Raw genomic sequence first — 9,418 nt, forward strand, 5'->3', positions numbered from 1 at the left:
TAGAATTGGCATTGTAGTCTACTTTGGTGTTAATCACTAAGATACACCACAAAATGAGTGGACAGTAATTGCATGCTTCAACAACCTTACAATAGTACATATCACTTACAAATGAATGAAATAAAAGCTACGCTGCAATATTTGAAATGAACTACACCTTTGCAAGTTTCTCAGTTTGACATTGCTAGAAATGGATGAAAGTCTGGATCTTGCAATCCAATACTAAAATCAGACTATAAATGTCTTTGGCTAAAACAGATTTGTTAGAGATGTTCCGATGTGGGTAAATTTGATATGCAGGCTACATATCATAAACTAAAACTTTACACTAACGAATTTGCCATGCCAGAATAGTCAATTTGAGTTTTTGCGAACCCCCTCTATTATCATTGCAAAGGCTATAATTCTACTTCACAAATAAGGAACAAATTGGCACAAAATCTCCATCACTCTAGTTTGAAGGCATATCATCTTCCAATTGGTAATTTAATCAGATAAAGATGTTATATGTAGATCCTCGACACTATTCTTAGACAATACGAAGAACAAAGATTTCCCAATTTAAGTTACCTGATAGTAATAACCTTAAAGGGTGAACAAATAGGGAAAATTGTTTGAGGCAATAAAAATTACAATGCAGGTGAATCCTTCTTAAAACATAGGTGTAGTTAGGCACTGCGATAGATAAAATTTTCTAAAGCAATAGGTGAATCAAATCATTGCATGAACTGTTGAACAAAGGGGTCTTGTGAATAACTTGTTGCTAGATGCAAATAACATGGCTAGCTAACAACCTTCTCAAAGGAACAAATGGCTAAATTGTTTCTATCATGTCCTTAAGAACAATTTATTGATCCCTTTCACTCGGTGTTGGAAGAGAAAAACACAAATCAACCAAGAGACCAATCAGTTCCATACCATAGAAATGGAGAACCTAGTCAAACCTGAAGGATTGTACTTATTTTTACTGTGGTATTAATTTCACCCAAATCGTGGAATATATTTCTCGTAAATTTGTACAACGTATTTTCACCATTATCCATTTCACTAAGATTATTTTACTGACATAGAGGCGCATGATTATTGTACATGACCTCTAAAGCACCATAGGAGAAAAAAACGTTGTTGTCCCTTTTTAGTGAAAAATCATATAAAAACACAATTAGGACTTTTCTTCTGTGATTGAGATAATCATTTTTTTGGTCCCTTAGTGAAAGATCGTGGATGTCGCCTAGAGGGGGGGTGAATAGGCGTTTTAAAATAATTACGGTTTAGGCTTGAACAAATGCGGAATAAACCTAGCGGTTAATTTGTCAAGCACAAAACCTACAACAACTAGGCTCACCTATGTGCACCAACAACTTATGCTAAGCAAGATAGACTACTAGGTGATAGCAAGATATATGATAAGAAACAATATGTCTATCACAAAGTAAAGTGCATAAGTAAAGAGCTCGGGTAAGAGATAACCGAGGCACGTGGAGACGACGATGTATCCCGAAGTTCACACCCTTGCGGATGCTAATCTCCGTTTGGAGCGGTGTGGAGGCACAATGCTCCCAAAGAAGCCACTAGGGCCACCGTAATCTCCTCACGCCCTCGCACAATGCAAGATGCCGTGATTCCACTAAGGGACCCTTAAGGGCGGTCACCGAACCCGTACAAATGGCAACCCTTGGGGGCGGTCACCGAACCCGTACACTTTGGCAACCCTTGGGGGCGGTCACCGGTACCCGTCAAATTGCTCGGGGCGATCTCCACAACCTAATTGGAGACCCCGACGCTTGCCCGGAGCTTTACACCACAATGATTGAGCTCCGAACAACACCAACCGTCTAGGGCACCAAGGCACCCAAGAGGAACAAGCTCTAGGGCGCCCAAACACCCAAGAGTAATAAGCTTATCAAACTTCACTTCCACGTATCACCGTGGAGAACTCAAACCGATGCACCAAATGCAATGGCAAGGGCACACGGAGTGCCCAAGTCCTTCTCTCTCAAATCCCACCGGAGCAACTAATGCTAGGGAGGAAAATGAGAGGAAGAACAAGAAGGAGAACACCAAGAACTCCAAGATCTAGATCCAAGGGGTTCCCCTCACATAGAGGAGAAAGTGATTGGTGGAAATGTGGATCTAGATCTCCTCTCTCTCTCTTCCCTCAAAAACTAGCAAGAATCCATGGAGGGATTGAGAGTTAGCAAGCTCAAAGAAGGTCAACAATGGGGGAAAAACAAGCTCAAGAGATAAGGTTCATTGGGGAAGAAGACCCCCTTTTATAGGTGGGGAAAAAATCCAACCGTTATGCTCACAGCCCGCACAGAGCGGTACTACCGCTCCAAGGAGCGGTACTACCGCTAGGGCGGAAGTATCCCTTTGAAAAACAACAACGAGGAGGCAAAAGGCTAGAAGAACCACCGGAGCGGTACTACCGCTCGTCCTCACGGTACTACCGCTCGACCTCACGGTACTACCGCAAATGGTAGCGGTACTACTGCTTGCGAGCGGTACTAAAAAATACATCCGGGCCTACCACTGCAAGACTTGGGACGAGTTTTTGGTCCGGAGCGGTACTACCGCTGTAGGAGCCATGGTAGTACTGCTCTCGAGCGATAGTAAAAAATTACATCCGCTCCAATTTGCGGTAGTACCGCTGCAGCCTTTTCAGAACACCAAAACTGCCACAACTTTTGCAAACGGACTCCGAATTCGATGAAACCAAGTTTGTTGGAAAGCTAGCGACAAGGGCTAACACAATCTTCAAAGAAATATCAATAAGAAGCAAATGAGAAAAGTCCCATAAGGAAATGGTGAGAACCCTTCCTCGGAAAAGACCGGTAAAACCTCCAACACCGAAAACATCATAGAAGACGCATGCGGACTCCGTTTTCGATGAAACCAAGCTTGTCATCAAGATGACCATAAGCTCTAAGACTCACAAAGAGAACCAAACAAGAACCAAGAAACATGATGCAAGGATGCAATGGTTTGAGCTCTCCACGAATGATACGATCAAGGTACTCACTTGAGAGCCCCCCTTGATAGTACGGCTATCGATCCTATAACCCGGTCTCCCAACTACCACCATGAGACCGGTAAAATAGAAAACCTATCAAGGGCAAACCTTTGCCTTGCACATGATCCACTTGAGTTAGATGATGACAATCTTGTCCTCCTCAAGATGGACCACCTTTCTTGATTGCGTTGGGTCGATGAAGACTAGATGATTGCTCCCCCATACTCCACTATGGGTGAGCCACTCTTCGGCACATCTTCACAAGTCCATTGACACCACAATGGATGCCAAGCTTCAAGCACTTGATCTCTTCGTGATTCTCCACTTGAAATTGCACACGGCAATCTTGATGACGATCACCACTTGATGTCATCCTTCCCATGGGTTGTATGATATCATCCTCTTGACGCAAGCCCATGGACACGTACCTAACCCCACATAGACTCTCACATAGACCATGGGTTAGTACACAAAGTGCAATGGACAATGCTTACCATACCATGGGATCACTTGATCCCTCTCGGTACATCTTCTACTCTTTGTGAGTTGATCAACTTGATTCACTCTTGACTTAGTCTTGATCAACCTTGAATCTTTCCAACTCTCTTCGTTTGGATGATGTCTTGAAGGTAAACATGAATGATCACACAATCTTATTCTTCAAGACATGCTTGCAATAAGCTCAACTCTCAAATGACCAATCTTTGGATAATTCCTTGAATAGCACCTTGGTCGACACAAACTCTCCTTGAAACCAACACATGTACTCCAAGAAAAGCCTATGAACAAAACCTTCAAATATAACTCAAGAAAAGCATTAGTCCATAGAGATTGTCATCAATTACCAAAACCAAACATGGGGGCACCGCATGTTCTTTCAATCTCCCCCATTTTGGTAATTGATGACAATCACTTTCACGAGAGTTTATACAAGGAATTATGCATCACCAAGCAATGCAACAACCAATAATGCATGTGTATGAGATGCAAATGCTTAGGAACAAAACCAAAGCAAGGAGAAAACTCTGAAGACTTCTCCACAAAACTCTCTGAAACTTCTCCCCCATTGGCATCAATTGCCAAAATGGGCGAAAAGCATAGAAGGCCAATATAAATTGTGTTCCTCCATAAATTGTGTATTTCTCAACAACAGAGTGGAATGCAATACACATATCCAACGGTAATACTTGGAGGAAGACCAACTATATTGAGGCACCAAGATTGCTAAAGGAATGATATGCCACAAGGACATAACAAAGAGAGAAACAAGCAATCAAGCAATCAAAAGATACCAATTGAAGCAAGCTATCAAAAGATACCAATTGAACCAACTAGGCCAAAGATCCTACGAGCTACATGAATAAAGGATATTATGATAAGAGCAAAGGAGTGTTCTAAAGAAACTAGAGAAGCTCCCCATGATTTGTGCACACATAAGAATTTTTGTATTTGGATACAAAGTGCACAAAATAGGATCATAGCTCCCCCAAAATCAATAGAAACTTACAACAAGTGCAAATGAGCATATAGGAAACTAAGCCTAGTACATGTAACAAACACATGGTTGAGCAATAAGTGAAAAAGGCAACTTAAGAATGGGCTCAACAAAAATGATGTGTGTGATTCAAGGCAATGCACTTGAGAAGACTAATGTATGGATGAGCATTAAGCATCAATAAAGTCTTGAAAAAATGAGGCAACACAGTGCAAGGCCTATCATTCCCACATACAACTAGCAAATAGGTTCACAAGCTAACTAATAAGCATATAAAGAACCTATGCTTGTGACAAGCCGTGGCGAAGATAGAAGATGAAAGCCTCATCAAGAAGAGGGATACCAATTAAGACGGAAAAAGCCTCGTAGAGATAACCATGAGGAAAATAATCTTCTGTAGGATCTAGTGTTGGGGAACGTTGCAGAAAACAAAAATTTTCCTACGGTTTCACCAAGATCCATCTAGGAGTTCATCTAGAAACGAGTGATTAGATGCATCTACGTACCTTGTAGATCGCGAGCGGAAGCGTTCAAAGAACGGGGATGATGTAGTCGAACACGACGTGATTCAAATCACTGATGATCTTAGCACCGAACGGACGGTGCCTCCGCGTTCAACACACGTACGGAACGGATGACGTCTCCTCCTTTCTTGATCCAGAAAGGGGGGAAGAGAGGTTGATGAAGATCCAGCAGCACGACGGCGTGGTGGTGGATGCAGGGCGTCACAGTAGCAGGGCTTCGCCTATACTACGAGAGAGAGACGTAACGGGGAGAGAGGAAGCACCAAAGGCTGAGGTATGAAGTCCTCCCTCTCCTCAACTATATATAGGAGGGCCAAGGGGGGGGTGGTGCGCAGCCTAGGAGATCTAATATCCTAGGTGCGGCGGCCCAAGGGAGGTTTCCCTCCCCCCCAAGGCACTTAGGGGTGCCTTCCACTAGTGGGACTCCTTCCCCATGGAAACCCTAGGCGCATGGGCCTATAGGGGCTGGTGCCCTTGGCCCATGTAGGCCAAGGCGCACCCCTACAGCCCATGTGGCCCCCCCGGGACAGGTGGCCCCACCCGGTGGGCCCCCGGGACCCCTCCGGTGGTCCCGGTACAATACCGATAACCCCGAAACTTGTCCCGATGGCCGAAACAACACTTCCTATATATAATTCTTTACCTCCGGACCATTCCGGAACTCCTCGTGACGTCCGGGATCTCATCCGGGACTCCGAACAACATTCGGGTTACTGCATATACATATCTTCACAACCCTAGCGTCACCGAACCTTAAGTGTGTAGACCCTACGGGTTCGGGAGACAAGCAGACATGACCGAGACGACTCTCCAGTCAATAACCAACAGCGGGATCTGGATACCCATGATGGCTCCCACATGCTCCACGATGATCTCATCGTATGAACCACGATGTCGAGGATTAATCAACCCCGTATACAATTCCCTTTGTCAATCGGTATGTTACTTGCCCGAGACTCGATCGTTGGTATCCCAATACCTTGTTCAATATCGTTACCGGCAAGTCACTTTACTCGTACCGTAATGCATGATCCCGTGATCAACCACTTGGTCACCTTGAGCTCATAATGATGATGCATTACCGAGTGGGCCCAGTGATACCTCTCCGTTATATGGAGTGACAAATCCCAGTCTCGATCCGTGTCAACCCAACAGACACTTTCGGAGATACCTGTAATGCACCTTTATAGTCACCCAGTTACGTTGTGACGTTTGATACACCCAAAGCACTCCTACGGTATCCGGGAGTTACACGATCTCATGGTCAAAGGAAAAGATACTTGACATTGGAAAAGCTCTAGCAAACGAACTACACGATCTTTGTGCTATGCTTAGGATTGGGTCTTGTCCATCACATCATTCTCCTAATGTTGTGATCCCGTTATCAATGACATCCAATGTCCATAGCCAGGAAATCATGACTATCTATTGATCAACGAGCTAGTCAACTAGAGGCTTACCAGGGACATATTATGGTCTATGTATTCACACGTGTATTACGATTTCCGGATAATACAGTTATAGCATGAATAAAGACAATTATCATGAACAAAGAAATATAATAATAATGCTTTTATTATTGCCTCTAGGGCATATTTCCAACAGTCTCCCACTTGCACTAGAGTCAATAATCTAGTTACATTGTGATGAATCGAACACCCATGGAATTCTGGTGTTGATCATGTTTTTCCCTAGGGAGAGGTTTAGTCAACGGATCTGCTACATTCAGGTCCGTATGTACTTTACAAATCTCTATGTCTCCATTTTGAACATTTTCACGAATGGAGTTGAAGCGACGCTTGATGTGCCTTGTCTTCTTGTGAAACCTGGGCTCCTTGGCAAGTGCAATAGCTCCAGTGTTGTCACAAAAGAGTTTGATTGGCTCCGACGCATTGGGTATGATTCCTAGGTCGGTGATGAACTCCTTCACCCATATTGCTTCATGTGCTGCCTCCGAGGCTGCCATGTACTCCGCTTCACATGTAGATCCCGCCACGACGCTCTGTTTGCAGCTGCACCAGCTCACTGCTCCACCATTCAACATATACACGTATCCGGTTTGTGACTTAGAGTCATCCAGATCTGTGTCGAAGCTAGTGTCGACGTAACCCTTTACGACGAGCTCTTCGTCACCTCCATAAACGAGAAACATGTCCTTTGTCCTTTTCAGGTACTTCAGGATAATCTTGACCGCTGTCCAGTGTTCCTTGCCGGGATTACTTTGGTACCTTCCTACCAAACTTACGGCAAGGTTTACATCAGGTCTGGTACACAGCATGGCATACATAATAGAACCTATGGCTGAGGCATAGGGGATGATACTCATCTCTTCTATCTCTTCTGCCGTGGTCGGGCATTGAGCTGAGCTCAATCTCACACCTTGCAAAACAGGCAAGAACCCTTTCTTGGACTGATCCATTTTGAACTTCTTCAAAATCTTATCAAGGTATGTGCTTTGTGAAAGACCTATGAGGCGTCTTGATCTATCCCTATAGATCTTGATGCCTAATATATAAGCAGCTTCTCCAAGGTCCTTCATTGAAAAACTCTTATTCAAGTAGGCCTTGATGCTGTCCAAGAGTTCTATATCATTTCCCATCAAAAGTATGTCATCTACATATAATATGAGAAATGCTACAGAGCTCCCACTCACTTTCTTGTAAACGCAGGCTTCTCCATAAGTCTGCGTAAACCCAAACGCTTTGATCATCTCATCAAAGCGAATGTTGCAACTCCGAGATGCTTGCACCAGCCCATAAATCGAGCGTTGGAGCTTGCACACCTTGTCAGCATTCTTAGGATCGACAAAACCTTCCGGCTGCATCATATACAACTCTTCCTTAAGGAAACCATTAAGGAATGCCGTTTTGACGTCCATTTGCCATATCTCATAATCGTAGAATGCGGCAATTGCTAACATGATTCGGACGGACTTTAGCTTCGCTACCGGTGAGAAAGTCTCATCGTAGTCAATTCCTTGAACTTGTCGATAACCCTTAGCGACAAGCCGAGCTTTATAGATGGTCACATTACCATCCGCGTCTGTCTTCTTCTTGAAGATCCATTTATTTTCTATGGCTCTCCGTTCAATGGGCAAGTCAGTCAAAGTCCATACTTCGTTTTCATACATGGATCTTATCTCGGATTTCATGGCTTCTAGCCATTTGTCGGAATCCGGGCCTGCCATCGCTTCTTCATAGTTCGAAGGTTCACTGTTGTCTAACAACATGATTTCCAAGACAGGGTTGCCGTACCACTCTGGTGCGGAACGTGTCCTTGTGGACCTTCGAATTTCAGTAGGAGCTTGATCAGAAGTATCTTGATCATCATCAATAACTTCCTCTCTAGTCGGTGCAGGCGCCTCAGGAACATTTTCTTGAGTTGCGCCATTTTCCGGTTCAAGAGGCAATACTTCATCAAGTTCTACTTTCCTCCCACTTACTTCTTTCGAGAGAAACTCTTTCTCCAGAAAGGATCCATTCTTGGCAACAAAGATCTTGCCTTCAGATCTGAGGTAGAAGATATACCCAATGGTTTCTTTAGGGTATCCTATGAAGACGCATTTTTCCGATTTGGGTTCGAGCTTTTCAGGTTGAAGTTTCCTGACATAAGCATCGCATCCCCAAACTTTTAGAAACGACAGCTTAGGTTTCTTCCCAAACCATAATTCAAACGGTGTCGTCTCAACGGATTTCGAGGGAGCCCTATTTAAAGTGAATGCGGCAGTCTCTAAAGCATAGCCCCAAAAAGATAGCGGTAAGTCGGTAAGAGACATCATAGATCGCACCATATCTAATAGAGTGCGATTACGACGTTCGGACACACCATTACGCTGAGGTGTTCCAGGCGGCGTGAGTTGTGAAACTATTCCACATTTTCTTAAGTGTGTGCCAAATTCGTGACTCAAGTATTCTCCTCCACGATCTGATCGTAGAAACTTGATTTTCCTGTCACGTTGATTCTCAACTTCACTCTGAAATTCCTTGAACTTTTCAAAGGTTTCAGACTTGTGTTTCATTAAGTAGACATACCCATATCTACTTAAGTCATCAGTGAGGGTGAGAACATAACGATAGCCACCGCGAGCCTCAACACTCATTGGACCGCACACATCAGTATGTATGATTTCCAATAAGTTGGTTGCTCGCTCCATTGTTCCCGAGAACGGAGTCTTGGTCATTTTACCCATGAGGCATGGTTCGCACGTGTCAAATGATTCATAATCAAGAGACTCCAAAAGTCCATCTGCATGGAGCTTCTTCATGCGTTTGACACCTATGTGACCAAGGCGGCAGTGCCACAAGTATGTGGGACTATCATTATCAACCTTACATCTTTTGGTATCCACACTATGAATATGTGTAATATTACGTTCGAGATTCATTA

The sequence above is a fragment of the Triticum urartu genome, chromosome 7A, assembly GCF_056163025.1.
Source record: "Triticum urartu cultivar PI428250 chromosome 7A, HENAU_Tu73, whole genome shotgun sequence".
NCBI classification, from domain to species: Eukaryota; Viridiplantae; Streptophyta; class Magnoliopsida; order Poales; family Poaceae; genus Triticum; species Triticum urartu.